Here is a 22,620-nt window from a genome sequence, read left to right as displayed (position 1 = left end):
CCCTTTAATTTTCTTTGGTATATATTTAGACTCCCATACACTGTAATCAGGTAACATTTAAAGTATTAAGATGCATAAACATGTGGGTACTAGCTATAACACTGAAGTCATTTGTTTTAGGACAAGAATGTGTACCTGCTCTGAAACATTAATCCCCGCAGAGGATGGCCAGGGCCTCCCAGTAGAAATTAAACAGTGCCTGCTCTGATTTTCTCTAATCTGATTCATCAACTGTGTGTGTATTGGCTCTCCTTAAATGAAACTGAAAAGCAATAAAGACCCAGAATGAAACTTCATAAAGATACTACTTTTTTTCTAGTGCTTAATTGTGGCAAAAGGTGTATGTGTTTTTATTCATAAAATGTAAAGAAAATAGTTTAGATGGAATGAATATCATGACACAAACAAACTAGTGAGACAAAACATGTGGAGCAGAATAATATAATATGATTAACATTTTATTTCTATATTAGACATATAAACAGAATGGTATTTCATTTCTTGTGTTTCTTACTTTTTCTGTGACAACTCAAATGTTGTTGCAAATACTCGTGTGACATATCTGATATAAGGCAGAACAATGTCTCATTTCAAGCTCTGAGATACAGGTCATTGTCTTCGTGTTCAAAGACTGGTTCTCCCCTTTCTTCTAGCAACACTCCCTCACACAGGGTCAGCATATGACTGGTTCCCCTTTCTTCATCATGTGGATTCACATCCAGCATTTCGTTGACTTAGGGTGTTTCTTCTTGGGGGTCAATTGGTAGAAGAGATCTGTGGCTTTCAAGCAATCCTGATATAAGCTGGTATTTCCAAAGGTCAGATGCTGCTATTGCTTAGTTTGTAACTGTTATTACCTTGACCTCACTTCCTATGTATAATAGGTATTCATGGATGGATGTTTAGTATTGTAAAGTTTCTACTGAACTCTTGGGGAATTCTTTTTTTTTCTTTTTTATTTTTTGAGACGGAGTCTTGCTCTGTCGCCCAGGCGGGAGTGCAGTGGCCGGATCTCAGCTCACTGCAAGCTCCGCCTCCTGAGTTTACGCCATTCTCCTGCCTCAGCCTCCCGAGTAGTTGGGACTACAGGCGCACGCCACCTCGCTCAGCTAGTTTTTTTTGTATTTTTTTAGTAGAGACGGGGTTTCACTGGGTTAGCCAGGATGGTCTCGATCTCCTGACCTCGTGATCCACCCGTCTCGGCCTCCCAAAGTGCTAGGATTACAGGCTTGAGCCACCACGCCTGGCCACTCTTGGGGAATTCTTTCCCACCACATAACCATTCAAGGGAAAGAGAAAATGTGACATAGTAATCCAAAGAAAGATTTATATGCTATATTTTGAGAAGATAATTCTACCCAATTCAATATTATGCTCTCAACCCTGTGAAAAATAATAGGGACAGTCACTTTGGTTTTTGCAGGATTTTACACATTTTCAGACTAGCAAAAATATCCCGTTTCATTTTTTGCTATCTGAGAGTTGAATAATATTTTAAATACTTCTGATCACAATGAATATTTGCTCGGTGTGCTTTTCACAGAATCCTAGAAACAGTCAGTCAATTTTTATTTATTAATCAGTGCTACTTTACTGCTCCATGAGACAATGAGTAAATGGTGCAACCAAAATTATAGCCCAAGATTCCTCACTTCTAGTCATAAATTCCAAACATAAAACCTCATTTTTCTTTTTAAGGTATTGCTGTAGAAAACTTGTTTTATTCCAAAGCCAACACTCTAGGGATTATCTAAACCAGAAGGGATGATTTTTTTTTTTCTTTTCTTTTCTGAGCTATGGCCTTGCCATCTGCTATATTTCCCTTGTTTCACAAAACTGGTTTCTATGACCAACAAACTTAAGCTCCAGCAAAGAAATAAGATATCTTATGATGGTTTTTTAGTTTAGAGAACAGTATGTTTCAACAATCTCAATGTTGAGATACCTGTATTTTACGTATTATTTAGTCTTTCAAAGAATAAAATAAAGCATTTGAGCATTAAAAAATCCACATGTATCTTAAACTAGTCAGTAATAATTTCCAGCAACTTTTCACTTAGTTTACACTCCAGATGACAGGTTGTATGGTAAACTAATTTTCTATTAGTTCTATGCAACACACAATTTATGAAGAGAGTTTTGTTTCTTCTATACTTGGTCTGAATAGTATGCCACCTCCAGGATAAAGTATGACCAAAGAGACGAGTATGTTTTTTTCCTCTTTCATATCTCCACCCACTTCATTCTGAAAACAGAAATTGGTTCCCTACAGCTATGCAAGATTAACTTCTCAGTTAGAAGGTATGTAAGATGTATATATATATATATTTGTCCATGAGGTGGGGAGAATTGGGGGTGAAATGAGGAAGGGGTTTGGAGAAAGGGTTACTTGAATATACAACTGAGAAAAAAAGGAAAACATGAAAATAAATAATAATTATTTAATTTTCCTGCAATAAATCCTAGGTACTTTTTAAAGAAGAAAATAAAGGAATATTTATGGTGCTGAAAAAAAAAAGGAATCTTCCCTTGCTAAGATTAAATGTTGCCCAGGAGGAGATACAGATGTCATTAATGAAAACCTTGGGTAGGAGAAAAATTAAAGCAAGCTACAAGTGAAGATCTAAGTGATTAGTGCAGTTAAAACAAACAAACAAACAAAAAACAAAAAACAAAAAAAAAAAAAGAAAAGAAAGAAAAAAAAAGAGCAAGCAAGTAGGGTAGTTGGCATAAAACGGCATAAGATGAAGGCAAGCCCCTGGCTGTTCTCTAGAGAAGGGGAGTGGTCTAGAGCACAGCTCACTGTAGATGCCAATACACAGCAAAACTTTTGATGCTTTGTGTCATGTGCCTATAGTTATTTTCAAAGACATGTTCTCATATACTTTGCTGCATCTACAACAAACAGAATGATGCTCAGCATTTAGTTGGTAGCAAATAAATACTTCTTGAGTGAACAAGTAAATGAATAAATGAGAGAATTAATAAAATATGAAAATAACTGAATCATCTAAGTGTGGTATACCTTTAAGAGATTCATAGAACAAGCCGGGCGCGGTGGCTCAAGCCTGTAATCCCAGCACTTTGGGAGGCCGAGACGGGCGGATCACGAGGTCAGGAGATCGAGACCATCCTGGCTAACACGGGGAAACCCCGTCTCTACTAAAAACTACAAAAAAAAAAAAAAAAACAACTAGCCGGGCGAGGTGGCGGCGCCTGTAGTGCCAGCTACCCAGGAGGCTGAGGCAGGAGAATGGCGTGAACCTGGGAGGCGGAGCTTGCAGTGAGCTGAGATCCGGCCACAGCACTCCAGCCCGGGTGACAGAGTGAGACTCCGTCTCAAAAAAAAAAAAAAAGAGATTCATAGAACAAAATAAGTAAAACGTTACTCTCTCCATAATACTAGGTCACTTTACATCAAATAAATAATGTGTACTATGTACCATAATAGGTATACTGCTGATAGCAGCGGCAACCCATCTGTAGCTGCCATTGCAAGGATGCCAGCTGCAGGAGGAGAGGTGCAGCTGTATACTACATAGGTCCAGAGGGAACCAGAAACAGGCTAGAGCGCCACTCACCACCAAGTTTGTGGGGCAGGAGCCCACACTCCCAAGCTCAGCCACAGCTGCCCAGACACAGCCCCAGACCCCAGCATCCCTGTACCCTCCAGGGACCAGGAAGCCCTTTGCCCCTGAAGGTTTGAAAGTGCCTGCTCCCACCATCTGGCCTCTCCCCACTCCTGGCACCCACTCCAATTTTGGACCAGCGTTGTAGCCAACCCCAGGTGCTGTCACAACCCAGTCAGATACGAATGCTCTCAGGGGTGGCTCTGACATGCTGGCCCCTGCTGCCTTGGCTCCTTCTGGACTTTGGGCACCAGTGAGCATGGGAAGGAGGCCAAGGGGGGACTGGGCGAGGCTTGGCATAGGCCTTCAGGCAACCCTCGGCATGAACAGCCTGTGTGTCATGGATGATATGTTGATGGCAGCAGAAGGCAGACAGGCTTAGGGGCAGAAAGGGGGAGTATCCTTGGTGAAACCCCACCTTCAAGCCAGGGATGACCTGAAGCTTGGGGCCCAGACTGTCCATTCCAGGTGGAGTCTGTGGCCAGGAGCGAGAACTTATGGTGCTTTGTCTGGGCCCACCCATGGCTGTCCATGGACCAATCAACATGCATTTCCTCTCTTTTGAAGCCCATAAAAACCCCAGACTCAGCTCAACTCACACAGACATAGGAACTACCAACTGTGAGAAGGAGATACCCAACCTGGGTCTCCTCAACTCATTGGGATGACCTGGCTGTGGAAAGGAGCTACCCACTGAGGGTATCCTTTCTGATGAGAGCTGGAGAACCATCAGGACTACCTACTTTGAGTCTGTGGAGAGCGGTTCTGTCATTCAATAAGGCTCCTCTCTACCTGGCTCACCCTCCAGCCATCTGCATATCTCATTCTTCCTGGACACTGAACAAGAACTCAAGGCCCACTGAAAGGCAGGACTGAAAGAGCTATAACACAAATAGACTGAAACAACCCCCTTGCTGACCACACTGTGGGCGATGAGAAGGAAAAAAAGCTGTGGCCCTTTAGGGATCCCAGATCTATGGGCTCCCTGAGCCAGGACTGTAATACCTTATTTGGGGCTCTGTGATTTTTGGCATCTCCATGCTTCCAGAAGCCACCACATTCCCCTCATCCAGACATCCCCTCATCCACAGCAGAAGCTGTTTGAGGTGCATCTGATCCAGCTGCAGGCTTTCACAGAGCCAGCACCTGCGCTGATGCCTGGAGCTGCCCACCTTGCTGCACCAGCTGGCATACTTGGCTGTGCACAGAGACCAGATCCAATGCTCGCTCACTCATGCACACCTCACTGCTCTCTGCCTGGCTCACCCTTGGCAGGCATGGCATCCAGGCTGGCTGTGCAAGCTGAGCACAGCCTGCCATGCCAAGTGTGTGGAACAAGCCCAATGGGCCCAAGCAAAACTCAGGCAAAGGTGCCACCAGTCACAGAGGTTTCAGCTGGAAAAGTGATACCATAAGGATCTTGTGACACTACTAATATTTATAATACTTATAGTCATTCTTTAAAGTGAATATTATTATCTTTTTTCTTAGAGAAGAAATCCTCTTTTAGCAGATCTGCAGGACCCTTTTGAAGCAAAACCATATGCAAAAGCAAGATTATATATTGTGACCTTGTTTGTGAAGACTTTGTATGCTTACATTGAAGATTATCCCTAAGTTTAATGACACTTTTTAAAAATCAAATTACTGCTTTATATCAATGGAGAACAGGTATACTTTCAACTGATGGTCAGCACACTTTTTAGACTTGTCTCTATTTTCAATGTTTTTTTTTTTTGAGACCGAGTTTCACTCTTTTTGCCCAGGATGGAGTGCAATGGCATGATCTCGGCTCATTGAAACCTCCACCTCCAGGTTCAAGAGATTCTCCTGCATCAGCCTCCCAAGTAGCTGTGACTACAGGCACCTGCCACCATGCCCAGCTAATTTTTGTATTTTTACTAGAGACAGAGTTTTGTCATGTTGGTCAGGCTGATCTTGAACTCCTGACCTCAGGTGATCCACTCCTCTTGGTCCCTCAAAGTGCTAGGATTACAGGTATAAGCCACCATGACCAGTCAATGTATTTTCAGTCATATTAATATATTTATTCAATGAAACTTATTCAACATTTTAAAAAGATGGAAACTTTTGCCTTAAATTACTTTTTATGAGAAGAAGAGCTAAGGAAATCTATAACAATATTCATATCTATTTCTATATCTGCAAACTTGTAGATATATGGGTGATAAAAACGCTTTCTTAGAAATATAATCGGTAGAAGTCCTTAAACTTAAACTAGTTTTTATTAATCAATTCTGAGAAGACTAGTCTAATGTTTGGCAAATACCTAAAAAAATTTCCTGTTCATATTCTATGAGCCTTACATGTCAGATGAATATTTCAGGAAGAGTAGACTAAGAACTTGTATAGCCTCTGCCAGGCTTTATTCAATGTATCAGGGTCAAGCTCAGAAAAAGAACAGATATTTCATGGATGACCCGTGGAAGAGGAAAACATGTGGTTTGTTTTTGGAGGAAGTGAAAGGTTTGGCTTTAAGAAGCTGTAATGTTGGGTACAACATATACATTTATAAGTCTTCTTAAATGTGGCATGATTTTAAAAATAAATTATGACATTTATACATGTTCCCAAATGTGACTTTTTCATTTACTTATAGAATCTTCCCTCTATATTATATTTTGGGCAAAATATTTTCCCACTTCCTTAATTTTTGAAATATATCCCAAAATTCCAAAATACATTGCATTATATGGTTATGTGATGGAATTTGTGCTCTTATTCAGTCTTGTGGACAAAGAGCAGGCATGTGTAGGTGGGAATACTTGAGGTCTGGAAGTCCCAGTAACTCCCACTTGGAAAATTGTGTAGGTAGTGCAGAACACAAGGTCAGACTTCATTGCCTCAGAGCAAAAATATCTGTCTTTTACAGCGTGTAACTTTAATATTGGCAACAAGAGCTATGGTATTTTTTCTTAGCTTGTCTTTGTATTACTTTTAGTTTCCCCATTGAGATATTTTATACTGTATATACCGCCATGTCTGTGGAATGGGTTTAATAAAAGTATCTAATGCACAGAGTTGTTGTAAAGATTAAATCAGTTTATACACATAAATCATTAGCAACATGTCTGGTACATGGTCAATGCCATATAAGTGTTTGCTATTATTATTCTCTTTCTCTTTCTTCTCACTGACACCTCTGCCTATTGCATTTAAAAGTTATCTCTGAAAATGATGTTCCATGCTCATTACTTCCTGTATCAGTTTTTGGAGTATTTGAATGGAGATCTGTTCTATATCGTTACAGTGCTTAGTAAAGATGGAGTACTTGTTAGGTATACATGATAATTATATAATCATAGCCATGACTCTTGGTCTTAAAAGGAAATAATGCATTCCAACCTAAATTATACTAACAATTAATAAAACTTTTCTTTATAGAGTTACAACGGAGATTTGAATAGTGACAACACAATCTATTCTGGCATATTTCAAACTGTTATATGTAAAATATAGCATATACTAACTTATTTTTAAATGTAAATTGTAAATAAATTATGAAACAGTCAGCATTATCACTGCTACAACCACAAACAGACATTAATAACTGACCCTCCACTACTGTTTATGATAGTATATATATTTGTATTTTTTTGCATCCAGTCTTCTTTATTTTAATCAAATAATGAATATTTTAAATGTTGATAAGTCTGTCTTACTTCTAATACAAGTTTAGAAATCTTTCTCAGCTATTTGCATAGATGGAATACTTTAGATAATTTAACCTGATGATTACTGAATGTGTTAGGAAAGAATGTAATCTTTTGACCTAAATAAATAGTAACCTAAAGCAAACTACTTGGGGGGCCTATAACAACAATGTGGATAATTCTTTTTCTTGTTCTTTTTAATTTTCCTGAATATTTATGCACTGGGCTTCTGGCTAAGAATGGCAGCAGAATAGCCAAGAGTCTGTAACAAAAATTACTCCTGTGGTTTTTTCTGGCTGCTGTAACAGCAATAAATTCAGGGATACCAGATACATTAAGATAACGTATTTTCATTAGCTTTCTAACCCAATTGTGGATCCATGTGGTTCAGATGAAATGCATTCATGTACGCAGATCTGAAATGCTCATCATAATCAAACTGAACTCAATGCCCTGGAGCATTATTCATCATGAGAATGAGCCACATTCATGCCTAGAAAAACAAAATCCAGTTTGTAATTTGGGTTGGTAGGGGGAGGGTTTGGAAGGTCTTTATTAGACTGCTTAGAGCTGACTTAAGCCAGGGCAGACTCAGTCTTCTATCTTTTCTTTGTTCTGCAGTGAAAATTTAGGTAACAAGTCACTGTCTCCTGGAAGTAATCATGGGTCATAGCATCTCATGTTGACTAGTTTGTTTCCAGATTCTAATAAGATTTCAAATTGTCTAAACTTGTGTCCCTATTTTCTGAGCCAGGTTTCTTGTGTGATCTCCACTTTGAGTTTCTCTCTCAGTCATCAGTTTGCTTATCCATTTCCCTAGTACACCAAGGCTCTACCAATAGCACTACGAATAGCATCCACTTCCCAACCCAGGATACCCCACTTCGATGATGAAGGCTTCTACTTGAGTTTTGTTTGGAATTTTCAAAATGTTATATGGCGCTTAGGAAGTTAAGGAACTCCCCAAGAACGAGGACTAATAAACAGCAAAGCTGAGTACATTATTACATGTAATCATATTCATTTCATTTCAAAGCCTGTACATTTCTAAGCTATTACTTTGATTTAGCCTTTGTCTTTTGTTTCCCATGAACATAAAGAGTACAGAATATAAAGAGTACTTATATACATTCTGGAATCTGTACCCAATTCCAGAATGGAGCACAGCAACCCCTGGAAACACTCCTTAAATGCTGTGGGATGCCTGATCTTGAAGTAGTATTTAACCTGAATCCACTGTAACTGTGTTCTGCTTTCTTTAAATATAATATATAGGATATATATTTTTAAATATATTATATAATATAAATATAATATATCTTATATATACTAAATGTTATACAATATATAATATGTATTATATATAGTATATATAATATATTTTATATCTTATATATAATATATATTTATATGTATCATATATATATTTAAGACATATATATATTTGAGAGGCTATAATACCCCATTAACCGATATTTTGAATGAACTGGACTAAATATTTCATTCCTATTTGTCTACCATGCCTGCCTGAAAATTTGAAAATCTCCTTTCTTAGTAGTTCTGTCTACACTCCTAGGCCCAGCCTAGTAGACTAAGCTTGTAACAGGTCTCATCCCTGCCACCTCTCCCACTGTCCCCTACAATTCTGAACACTTTGCCTTCTGTGAGCAAAAAGTCTTGCTTAGGTGAAGCCAAACTATGGGTGAAAGCACAGAAAACGTAACTGATATATTGGCTACTTGTTATAATTAGTGAGAAACAATGCTAGAAAATTTTTAGGATTATGGCATGGATGATTTCTTAAATGCTAAATAATTTGAATATAATTTAGTAATAAATAAGATTCTATGGACTATTTGGATAGGTCAGAGTAATATTTTAGAAAAATTTTTCTAGCTGGGCATGGTAGCTCACTTCTGTAATCCCAGCACTTTGGGAGGCCAAAGTGGGTGGATTACCTGAGGTCAGGAGTTTGAGACCAGCCTGGCCAACATGGCAAAACCCTGTCTCTACTAAAAATACAAAAAAATTAGCCGAGCATAGTTGTGTACTCCTGTAATCCCAGCTACTCAGGAGGCTGAGGCAGGAGAATTGCTGGAACTCAGGAGGCGGAGGTTTCAGTGAGCCAAGATCATGCCACTGCACTTCAGCCTAGGTGACAGAGCAAGATTCCGTCTCCAAAAAAAAAAAAGAAAAAGAAAAATTTTTCTAATTGTATCACAGTAGCAGAATAAACAAGAGGCCATTTTAGAAATACAGAGTATGGGTGAGAATGGCTATAAAAGAGTGACTGCAAATTGAGAGGCTTTTTTGTGGGTCTGTAAGTGTTCAATATAAAATCATTATTCTTTGATTTGAGCAAATTTGGAGAAGTTAGATTTTGAGTTAACAAAAATGTAAAAAAAAAAAAAAAAAAAAAAAGACTCATGAGTCATCCAGAGAGAAAGGTGTACTACTTAAAACTGCAATGAAATGGAAGGCCAGATATAACTCAAAAACATTAAAAACATAATTGAAAAGAAATGTAAGGTGCCAACTGGCACAAAAATGGAAGGAAATTGCTTTAGCTGGTGAGTGAGAAAATAGAAATGATGAATTAGCTGAGGTTTGGACACCACAGGACTTGCTAGTATATTTCAAGAATGTTATGAATATTACACACAAGAGCTTATTGAGAATATTTACAACCTTAAGTATAATATAAGCATTACCTAATCATTGGTGTGTCTATCAAATTACAGTTACAGATTATTTATCATTATCATAGACACGATACAGATTAAGTGAAATATAGTCAAATTTATGGAAATTGTTTTATATTCTCTAGCTTTATTTTTAATACATTGCATTAAAATATATAAAATAAATTTCACTTATTTTAGCAAGAGTACATATATGATGCCATCCTTTGAAATACATACACATTACTGAGTACACAGGTTGAACATCCCAAATCCAAAAATTCTAAATCCAAAATTCTCCAAAATTCAAAACTTAAGTGACAAAATGAACTCAAAGGAAATGTTTATTGGAGCATTTCATATTTTTTGATTTGGGATGCTAAACCAGTAGAATACAAATATTCCAAAATTTTAAAAAGTCTAAAATTCAAAACATTTCTGGTCTCAAGCATTTCAGATAAGGAATACTCAATCTGAATTACCAAAATAATATGTTTTCATGACTCTCTTGCCCTTATCCATCTTTCTTGGTTTTTTGTTTTGTTTTGTTTTGTTTTTTGGAGACAGAGTCTTGCTCTGCCACCCAGCCTGGAGTGCAGCGGTGCGATCTTGGCTCACTGCAAGCTCCACCTCCCAAGTTCAGGCCGTTCTCCTGCCTCAGCCTCCCAGGTAGCTGGGACTATAGGCACCCACCACAAGGCCTGGCTAATTTTTTTGTATTTTTAGTATAGATGGGGTTTCACCATGTTAGTCAGGATGGTCTCGATCTCCTGACCTCGTGATCCACCTGCCTCGACCTCCCAAAGTGCTGGGATTACAGGCGTGAGTCACTGCGCCCAGCCACCCTTACCCATCTTTCTTACACATGCATGTACACATGAGCACAATTAACAACTTCTCAATGTAGGAATTGTTAAAACATGTTAAAAATTCCCAGAACCTATTACTTTTGCTTGACAATGAGTAAATTTGTTAGTAAATAGTGTTAAACTATGTCCCTTACCATATCCAGCAAAGTATAAATATGATTTGTAAACAATATTTCATGAGTGTTTAAAAATTTATTTTTTCTATGAATATCTGTGCACACATAGGCCTATACTTGAAAAGTATACAGTTTTATTTGCGAGTTTTGATAAAAATGATGACGTGTGTCACAATTAACAAGATGATTTTGTGGCTGTGTCTGCAAAAAGTAGACTGAAAGACAGCTAAAATAAAAGTGATTTCATGGTCATTTACACGTCTAAAATATTTAATAAAATCACCAACTCTTCTTTAACATACACATATGCAAACACATACACATAGACTGCTAACCAAATTAAATCAACATTATATTTTATATATAGCTATGAAGTTCAAGTTGTAATTTTAAGGCAGCAAAACTTTATTCTTTTCTAAATATTTATAAATGCTTGCTTGTATTTCTTATGACTAACAGCCAGCTTGGTGTGTTAATTTCTACTTTTGTTTGTAATGTGTCTGATTTTCTTATAGAAATAAATATACAAAGTTTATTTGAATTACATTAGGGCAGCTATGAAAATGGAACTGATAGCTGTGTAACTATATTACTTTATTGCTATTCTCTAAATACTATTGAAGCGACTAATTGGATTAAGTAGACATAGCACCCAATTTACTTCTGGTGGGGGCTGCACTTCATTAAACAATGGATATTGTACCTTTTCCATATGGTCATGGTGATTTTCCTGTAAGACAGAAAGGGCACCAAACTGAGCAAAGCAGAGATTTTTCCTGAGAGACACGTGCGTGTGTGTGTGTATGTGTGCAGGTGCTCTGAGAGAGAGAACTCTGCCTTTCCTGTTTTTCCCTTTGGAGTTTCAAGGTAGGATGAGGCTAGTTGTGACATTTTCCTTCTCACCTCCAGCTTGGTAAAACACATGGTCTGCAGTACAGAAGAGTAAAGTTCACTTGGGACTGGGTGAAAATGAGAGGGTAAGGCTCTGTGAAATATCTGAGTGCCTACTTCAGTAGAGCCTGAAGCAAAGCCTACTCCTGTCCTTCCTAGTATTTTCCCTTTTTCTTTAAGATAAATTGGGTTGGCTTTGTGTAACTTCAATCCGCAGTATTTCCTTGACGTTCTCAGCAAGAGAGGGACTCACCCTCAGGGTTACGGACAATTTACAGTCAGTCCTCTGTTACACCACCCTTCCTTTCCTCTCTAGATAGAATGTCAGAATGGAAGCAAGGAGGTTATTATTACAGGCTTAACCTAAACGTGTTCTGATTTACTTTAAAGAAAATCATTTGCAAACTTTGCTCCTTTAACAAATATCAAATTACTTGAAATTCACCTCCCAACTAATCACGATCCATCAGTGTATCCACACCTCTCTTGAGAATTGCAACTCCAGCACAAGGAAAATGAATGGTTTTAATTTGCTTCTCATACATGGGCCTAATCAATGAGCAATTTCACAGTGACTCCTCCTCTTGCTAGCAAAATGGACTTTACTGTACAACTAGAAGAAGGCTTTCATTACTCTTACTACTCCTTGCTTCTTTCCTTTCTTCATTCTTTCTTCTTTTTATCATTCTTTCTCTCAGAAATAATTTCTCCTTTCTCCCATCACTCTAGATCAATAAATAGCCTGAATTTGTTATGAGTAGATTTTTTTTCTGTTTGTATCTCATATGTATACTGTATTGTAAATTTCATCATCCCATACAACTGGAACACTCTGCTCCTTCCGTAGTTTATCTTATTTGGTTTAATTTATTGGAGTTAAAATGCTAATTATTTGATGAATAAACTTTAAATGTATTTTAACAAAACCTATAAAAATGTGAAACATACTTTTGAAGTACTTTATTCTTGGACACACTACACATGTCAGTAATCTTTATAAACCCTGACAAAAACTGGGCCATGTGAACTGATGGAGATGGGAATTATGTGAAGTTAGCCTTCTAGCATCACAGAAATTTTAGAGCTTATAGGGACCTAGGAGATAATACAGTCAAACTCTCCAATTTTAAGGATAATTAAATTTAAATCAAGAAAGGGTAGGGGAATTGTATAAGATAAAACAGCTAATTGATGGCAGAGCACAGATGAAAATTGGGGTCACCTATCTCACAAGTCAAACATCTTGCTTCTGCAACATGATCTATGTTAGTCTAATGTTAAGGAAATAAACATTTCTGTATAAATATAGTGTATTTTTATTATTATTTTGGTTTGCAAAAGCAACTCTCCACTTAGAGCTTCATTTTCTAAATAATGTTGGTTGCTTCATATTCCATTAACATTTACCTCTGCAACATAAATTACTTTTAGGTAAAATATTTAATTTAGTGTTTTTGGCATATGTATGCTTTTTTTAACCAACTTTCATGAAATATATAAACACATTACAGTAATCATTTTAGAACAAAAAGTAATTTTTTAAAAGAAGCTTAATTTAACTTCTGAAGATGAAAATAAAGAAAGCAATTTCTTTATAATGAAGTCACATTTTCTCAAAACAAAAAATGCTTTTCTCCTCTACAAAACTTGTTGAGCAAGTGTGGTTTAAAGCAGGGATATTTAAATGGAGAATATGATTTGGTATCCCCTGAGGTAAGATCAGTTTTCAAAGGATTAAGCTTGGGAACTTTCTCAAATGATTTACCTGCTAATCTGGTTGGCCATGAGAGCCGGAGTGGCACTACGTTTTGCTTTATTTTTCAGCCTGGGTGGGCTTAATTCTGGGAATAAGGTAGAGAAATTTGTGCTTGGAAAATGGAAAATAAAAACTGAAACATCTGTGTGTCAAGTACAAATATCTGTATGTTTTGCAGAATATCTGTGAAACACACAGTATCTCAGAACTTTATTTACCTACTGTGCAAGAGAATACAAGTGAAGGGAGTGAATGAAGTTGAAGACGACAAGATGAATAAATAAATCCATCTCTTTAGCTGCTCTCAGCAAGTACTTCTGACTGCTTGTTAGTTTTGTTGTTTATCAGCCTTTGGCAATAATATCTTTTTCTTTCTATTCATATATATATACATATATATTATTCATATATATGTATATATATTATTATATATATTCATATATATATTCTTCATATATATTATTCATATATAAATATATATTCATATATATATTCTATTTATATATGATACATATGAATATATATTCTATTAATATATATGAATATATATTTTATTCATATATGTGTATATATATTCTATTTATATATGATACATATGAATATATATTCTATTAATATATATGAATATATATTTTATCCATATATATGTGTATATATATTCTATTTATATATGATACATATGAATATATATTCTATTTATATATGAATATATATTTTATTCATATATATGTATATATAGTCTATATATGATACATATGAATATATATTCTATTCATATATATGAATATATATTCTATTCATATGTATGAATATATATATATACATATATGCATCTTTTATTTGCTTAGCTTTCTTGTTTAGTAAATCTCAGAAATACATTAGGAATAAGTGTTATTGGTTATAAGAATAAAAGTACTTGCAAGTATTAAATTTTAAAATAATCTAACAGCATTTCTAAAAATAGAAGCACAATTTATAGGTAGCAATTGTGCTTTGCAAGTTCTAACAGTAGGGCAATTTCTATACAATGGAACTTTCAGGCAGATTACTTCTTTTAATCCCTGATTCTACCTGGTTCATCTATTGAATGGGTTGACATTTTTTCAGATTAGTAGTACTCAGTTTTGCTGTTTCTATTATTGATTTATACCCGGAATCAATTTGCTATTATGGGACAAATTTAAGAATAATTAAATTTTGTAAGAAATATATAAGGACTATATATTGTGGACAATATCATCTTTCTAATCACAATCTGATTTCTTCTTTCCCCTTTCTTTTTTCTATTTATTTTTAGCTACCTCCTCTGATGTGTACTCATTTTAATGTTCATATTTTTTTGAGACAAAATCTTACTCTGTCACCCAGGCCGGAGTGAAGATGCATAATCATAGCTCACTGCAGGTTCAAACTTCTGGGCTCACGCAATCCTCCCACCTCAGCTTCCCATGTAGCTGGGACTACAGGTGTGTTCCACTACACCCAACTTGAAGTGTGCTAATTTTAAAGACACAAGTACACACATTTAAAGAGACTAAGATAATGGACCAACAAAATGAAAGTGGCTCTGTAGTTTTCAACTTCAGAATAGCCTCCCTCAGGTCATTATTCTAATATCTGGACAACCACAGTCACTAAATCTTTAATAGAAACACAAATGTAAATAAAGAGAAAATGAAAATATCAGCTATATAGAACCATGTTATCTGCTTTCTGACAACTGTTATAAACCTGTTATATCAAGTGTCTAGGTAATTCTGACACTTGAGGAGAATACTAATAACACAATCCTAAGCAATCTTACATAAGCCACCAACTCTCTTTTATGTTGCAACCATGACTCCCTTTTTAACCTTAGCAACCAGAGATGCAAGATGAGGCAATGGAGTGGGCACAAATCTGTCAGTACTTTTCAAAGTTCACGCCCCACTGAAATTTAGTCAGAAAAGTCATCCTCAGAAATTCCAGAAAGCACAATATCAGTAATGTAAACATAACAATTGTAATAAAAAGCTTCTCCTAGTTCAACCTTTGTCTTTGATATAAAATAATACTTTATACTTCATGGGATTTCTCTCAATTACTAAATGCAAGCACTGAGTCTGTTTACTTGCCACCGTCTGTTTTTCTCACCGTGCTATAAGCTCCTTACTGCAGATACTATGTATGTCCTGCTGATAGATAAACTCAGAGTGTCTAGCACCTTGCCTGGCACAGCTAGGATGCTTGATGTAATGAATGGATGAAATAACTAAAATAAAATATGAGCTTTATAAAAGTGATATCATAGATTATGTCAATAGGGTCATCACAATTGGTTGCAGGAAAAGATTGAAAAACAAAGAGAATTTAGAATCTGTGAAAAAAGAGCAAGATATATTGGGAACTGGGGTAATTTCATGTGCACCTGCTGTTGATTTTGTAGACTTTGGAATCTGTTTCAGTGACAATCAAGAACATAAAACTTTCAGATGCTTGCCTTTCTAATAAGTTATTAACTGAATAATTATTTAATTGTTTATTGTTACATAATGGACTATTCATATACATTCTGATCATTAATTAATACCAGATTTAACTGAGTATTAACAGCAATGAAGTGATAGAAAAAAAATTTGGTTTTCTATTCAAATATATTAAATGATTATGGCCAAAGGAACCTAGTTCTGAGGAACTAGGAAACAAAATAAGATTATATTGGTAATAGCATCGAGGACCTTCTTAAATACTATTTTATTTCACCAATTCTATTGGCTCTATTTTATTCCTCAAGATTTTATTGATTGTAAATGAGACTAGATTACAAAGCCCAGTGCAAAGAGATATTTTCCCACACTTCCACCAAGTTAACCTTAGTATAGGCAGGTCAGGTTACGCCATTATCTCTGAGCATCTGGAAAACAGTACTATTTGGTCCCTAGCCATCTCCAAGCAAATCTTTAGGGAATTTTCCATTTTTCCAGCTCAGCTTTTTTCCACTTTAAGAAATAAATAATAATCATGAGTTGAAATGTAAATGCAATTATTTACAATGGTTTTTTTTATCATCCCAATAGCATCAATGATGATTTCCTACATTATACTTTTGAGAGTATATCTATCTTCTTTTAAAAACGTGCATATTGCTTAAAATAGATATAGATATGTGCATACTAATCTTTATCAAATCAGAGGTTTAATACTCAGGAATGTTTCAATATTATTTGTCAGGTTCCTAGTCAAGCAGGTCTTTTGCTGATACATTATTATTTTGCTACTACGTTATTATTAACGTAGGCATGAAAATAACACTGCTGTTTCAGATGTAGAGGAATGCCCAAATAATTAAGCAATGAAAATACAAATTTATCTAAAATATTTTGAAAAAATTGTACAATACTATCTTTGATATTCTTTAAACTTAGGTATTCATGTCAAGGCCAACCACATGCTAGGAATAGAAATATATCAGCAATATTCCTCTAGCCCCCAATTTCCATAATGTTTTCTGTGGAATAGAAATATTCTCCTAGAATATTAATAGATTGTTTTCAAACTAAAAGTTCTGTAGTTTAAGAAGCATAGTTAATGATGGAATAAACAACGTTAAACAGCTAGACTGGCTACTGCAAGGAAACTAAGACATTTTAGCACATGAATGCATAAAGTGAATTTTACTTAGGACAGTAATAGAGCACACATGTTTCCTACATTTACTTGAATGTGGCACATTTTCCCCAAAGCATGTTAGAAAAGCTAGTGTTCCAAGGAACACATTTTGAGAAATGTTGTCCCACCCAAACCATCATTATGTGAAAAATACTAACAACTGTTTTAGGCAGTGTTGAGGGTGCTGAGGGAGCAATCGCATGGTGATTAGACATTCTGTAGTTTAATATATATACATGCAATGTAAACTTTTGACATTCCTTGTCAGATGCTTGTTATATTTTTGTAGGCTCTGTGTCCTGCTCTATTTTTCTTTTCCTTACTATTAGAGTCATGTATAACAAATAATCCTACATTTCTTTTATTTCCATATTGCAGGCTTATTTAATTGTTGATTCAGCACATCCCTCTTCACATGATTGGTCTGTGTCATTACGGGTCATTGAAATTTCATAGTGCAGTCTCCAAAATTGTTAAACTTATTCTTTTCAGTTTAAATGAAAAATAAAATTATATTTACATGGAATGGAAAAGTACATTTATGTAAGTTTTATTTTCTTGATATAGAATTTTGGAGTTTCAAAATATTTTCAGAAATTACATAAGAATCCATTTATTTAGAGTTTGGCCCATTTTTAACCATTTAAAATTCAACTTTTGTTCTTTCTGCTTAAACATAAAATTTATATTTCCAGCATACATGTAACTTATCCCAGGTGAACCGTAAGTGGATGATCCACTCTGTGGTTTGCAAAGGGGCCTGTAAGGTCTCACAGGCCACTCTGATTTGATTTGGTGAAGTTGCTGCCTCCTGTTCTTGTGCCTTTCCTTTGGTCAGTAAACAATCCACCATGCAGGAAAGGCCCCTGAAATTCCTAACAATTATTTCTCCCTCTTCCCACAATTAAGGGAGTAGAGAGAAGAAAGAGAGTAGAGAAAAGTACACAGCTCTGCTTAGACTGTCACTTTGCATCAGTCTGAGAGGGAACACATTCCCAGGCTGAAAGGGGTTGCCCGGAACAATTAAGCATGGGCTAAGAGTGAAACTGGGAAACATTCCAGCTTCTCAGAAGTCAAGTCTTCATTGTGTGATCTTCAAAATAACAGAAAATAAATAAATGAATCTCTACTAGAATGCATGTTCATTCATTCTGAAATTATGCATATGTACTCTACTGTACTTATAAATTTTATATATATTATAAAATACCCAAGAGATACATTTTTTGTGTGTGTACATGTGATAAGCAGGGTGATCAAAAGATTTATTTTGCAAACAGGGCTGGGCTTCTTTTGAAAGCAAAAGGAGGTGCTTTAATACTTACATTGAGACAACTCAAATCAATTGGAACTCCCTAGGCAAGCCTGGACATAAAAATGCCTAGCACAGATAAAATAAAAAATAGTAACAATATTTTACTAATTATAATGGCTTTATATTATCATTAGATAATATCTGTAAGTATGATACTTACGTGGAGCCAAGTTCACCATTAACTATAGGGTTGTTAATCTACATTTCCAGTAGATATTTTGATAATTTTACTACAAGTTTCACTCTGCCACTTAATAAGTCTGATGATACTATTATTACTTTTTACATATAATTCAGACTGAGAATGTCTTTCTATAAGGATTGAAAGGGTTAGCTCTGCATTTGTTTTCTTATGTATTTGCAAAAATATTTTATAACCTTCATTTTGTGAGAGTTAGTTTAATCAATGCTAGGAAATATAATAATGACATCCATGCATCTATTTACCAGACATAGATAAGAGATGATATATACTCTCTCACTTTTGCATAACTTTAAGTCTTACCTCAGGCTGCCAGATATTAATGACATGAGACAATCTGATATTTGGATCAAATAAAGGCATCTATATCAATACAATATCAAATATTTGTAAACTCTAATTCACTTTGTACTTTTAAGACAAAATTAATATACTTTATTGTCCTAATCCAATCTTCTTGAAGACCAATAGCATTTATATTGTCTACCATCTGGGATGCACACAGCTGACATTACAGCTGAGTCACCTGGACTTGTGCTTCTCTGATATCTACATACAGTCACCTGGAGAACTTGAGAAAATACAGATCTAATTTTGTTGATCTAGGGTGCAGCCAGGATTCTGCATTTCTAGAATGTTCTCAGGGGTTGCTGGTCTAGGGATCACATTTTGAGTACCAAGAATCCTACCCCTGTACTCTTTAATATAATAACCATTAGCTACATGTGCCTATGGAACATTTGAAATGTTGCTAGTCTAAGTTGAGAATTACTGTAAATGTAAAATGCATACCAAATTTCAAAGACTTACATAGGGCAAAAAAAGAATGTAAAATATTTCATTAATAATTGTAATTTTTGATTACATGTTGAAATAATTTTATTTTTATGATATATAAATGTTTAGTGTAGCATATAGATACATCAATTTAAATATGCCTCCTGGAAATTTAAAATTATTTGCATGGCTCATATTATATTTTTATTGGATGTTACTGCTTAAAACCACAAAATAGTGTCCTGGTCATGTAAAGTGGTAGTGAAATAACTCATTATGTGCCTCAGTTGATCTTCCCAGACTTGCCTTTTTCCGCTCTCTGTCCCATGCCCTAAGTTCCAGCTATATGTTACTTGATATTCACTCAATATCTATTCTTTAATTCTTTTGTTTATTCAATAAATATTTATTGAGTGCCTACACTGAACCAGGCAAAACTAGTAGGCACTGTATGCACAAGGGTATAACACTGAAGAAAGATGAACATGAACCAAGTCTCATTTAACATAAGAGCTCTAATTCTTCTCATTTCTTAAAAGGAAAATTTCCTTTTAACCCTTACTCTCTCTTTTTCTTGAAGTCACTCACTGGCTCCTTAATCTGAACTTCTATAGTATTTTGTCTGTTTCATAAAAAACATTGCCTTATAACTGATATATATATAGCACATGTTTTTCTTCAAACAGGTTGTTAATTAAGTCTTCGATGGCATGATTTAATTATGTCTTTCATTCTAGTACAATTTCCAGCACATAGTAGGTACTTAAAAAACCAATTTTGAATGGATTATTTCACAAATAAGATGGTACAATTTTAAAACAATTTAATTTCAAAAAAGCACTGATTATTTTAATTTGATTTCCTTTTGACATGGTTCATTCCAACCCTTCTTTTGTTATTACAAATATTTTATATAGTAATGTACTATCAAGCTCAGCGGTTTAAAATCGATTCCACACAATTTGATCTATGCCTGACTAGTGCTGTTATTATACTTTAAGCATTTCATTTAGTCCTTCTAAATACTGATCTCATTAACAAAATGGATTTTTAATTCCTGCTACATGTTTTGTTGAAAAGATTGAAAGATTCAATTTATGAAATTGTTCCTAGATCATGGCAGTCCCTCAATAAATATGAAACTTAAATAGTTCAGACTTAGTCATTTTATTTCCTTTTTATTAACTAAATGTAAAATAATGTTTTGTGGGTAAAGCATTAGGCCACTTATGAGTTTCAAGAAAAATTTAGGGCTTTACATGTACCCAAATGTGTTGCTTTGCCAAGTAGTTTCATTTCCCTCTATATCAATTATCTTACATGTAACATAAGATTAGACAAAATGGCATCCCTCTCCTATCTACAGTTGTATGAGTCTTTGAAGATGATGATGAAGTCTTTTTTGAAAATCAGCAATAACAAAGGCCTTTTAATATTTTCCTTCCCTCCTTTCTTTTTCTCTCCAGTTGCAAACAATATTAGGCATGCATGAGTGATAGTAAGTTAAAATTGGGAGTATTGGTATGAAATCATGGTTTAATATATAGCTATAGATATAATGATAGATATAGATAGAGATGTAAAGTTGTGTGTGTGTGTGTGTGTGTGTGAATACATATACTTCCTAGTTCTGTCCACTTAAAGGGCCTGTGAATAGTGCAATCCACAAAATAATGAGCACATCTAGTACTGAAATTTTGGTTGCTACATACTTTCAACGGAAAGAAATGAGTGCTTCTTAAAAAACGGGCTGTGACTGAGAAGAACCTGAAATATTGTGTTGTGCCAGATAGCAATGAGATACTCAAAGAATGATGTTGTGTTAGTCCATTCTTGCATTGCTATAAAGAAATACCTGAGACTGGGTAATTTATAAAGAAAAGAGGTTTAATTGGCTCATGGTGCCGGGCGCGGTGGCTCAAGCCTGTAATCCCAGCACTTTGGGAGGCTGAGACGGGCGGATCACGAGGTCAGGAGATCGAGACCATCCTGGCTAACACAGTGAAACCCCGTTTCTACTAAAAATACAAAAAACTAGCCGGGTGAGGTGGCGGGCGCCTGTAGTCCCAGCTACCCGGGAGGCTGAGGCAGGAGAATGGCGTGAACCCGGGAGGCTGAGCTTGCAGTGAGCTGAGATCCGGCCACTGCACTCCAGCCTGGGTGACAGAGCGAGACTCCGTCTCAAAAAAAAAAAAAAAAAAAAAAAAAATTGGCTCATGGTTCTACAGGCTGTCCAGTAAGCATAACGCAGGCATCTGCTTCAGGGGAAGCCTCAGGAAACTTACAATTATGGTGGAAGTTAAAGGAGAAGCAATGTCTTGAGGCTGCAGCAGAGTAATGGGAACCTAGGCCTGGCTCACAAAAGCATTCTTTCCTTCTAGGCTTCAAGAACTCTGATGGGACTGGCTGCTGCACAGGTCTCTGAAATGCCTTGGAGGCCTTTTTCCTATTGTCTTGGATATTAGTACTTGACTTCCTTTTTGTTATGCAAATTGCTCTAGCAAGTGGTAGCTACACAGCCTGCTTGAATTTCTCTCCCCTAAAAGCTTTTTCTTTCTCTGCCACATGGCCAGACTGCAAATTCTTCAAATTTTTATACTCTGCTTCTTTTATAAATACAAGTTTCTACTTAAAGTCCTGCATATTTCCTCCTGCATATGAGCATTGGTTGTTAGGAGCAGCAAAATGACATCCTAAATGCTTTGTTGCTTAGAAATTTCTTCCAACAGATACCCTAAATAATCCGTCTCAAGTTCAAAGTTTCACAGATCCCTAGGGCAGGGGTACAATATAGCCAAGTTTTTTCCTGAAGCATAACAAAAGTGACCTTTGCTCCAGCTCTCAATAAGTTTCTCATTTCTATCTGAGACCTCCTCAGCCTACATTTCACTCTTCATATCACTATCAACATCTGGGTTACAACAATTTAATGAGTCTCTAAGAAGTTCCAAACTTTCCCTTCTCTTCCCTGTCTTCTGAGCCCTCTACCCTCTTTCAACCTCTGCCTGTTACCCAATTCCAAAACTGCTTTCACATTTTCAGGTATCTTTAAAGCAATGCTC

The sequence above is a fragment of the Piliocolobus tephrosceles genome, chromosome 8, assembly GCF_002776525.5.
Source record: "Piliocolobus tephrosceles isolate RC106 chromosome 8, ASM277652v3, whole genome shotgun sequence".
Taxonomy (NCBI): domain Eukaryota; kingdom Metazoa; phylum Chordata; class Mammalia; order Primates; family Cercopithecidae; genus Piliocolobus; species Piliocolobus tephrosceles.
The sequence above is the reverse complement of the archived record's forward strand: the minus strand, read 5'-3'. Positions refer to the sequence as shown.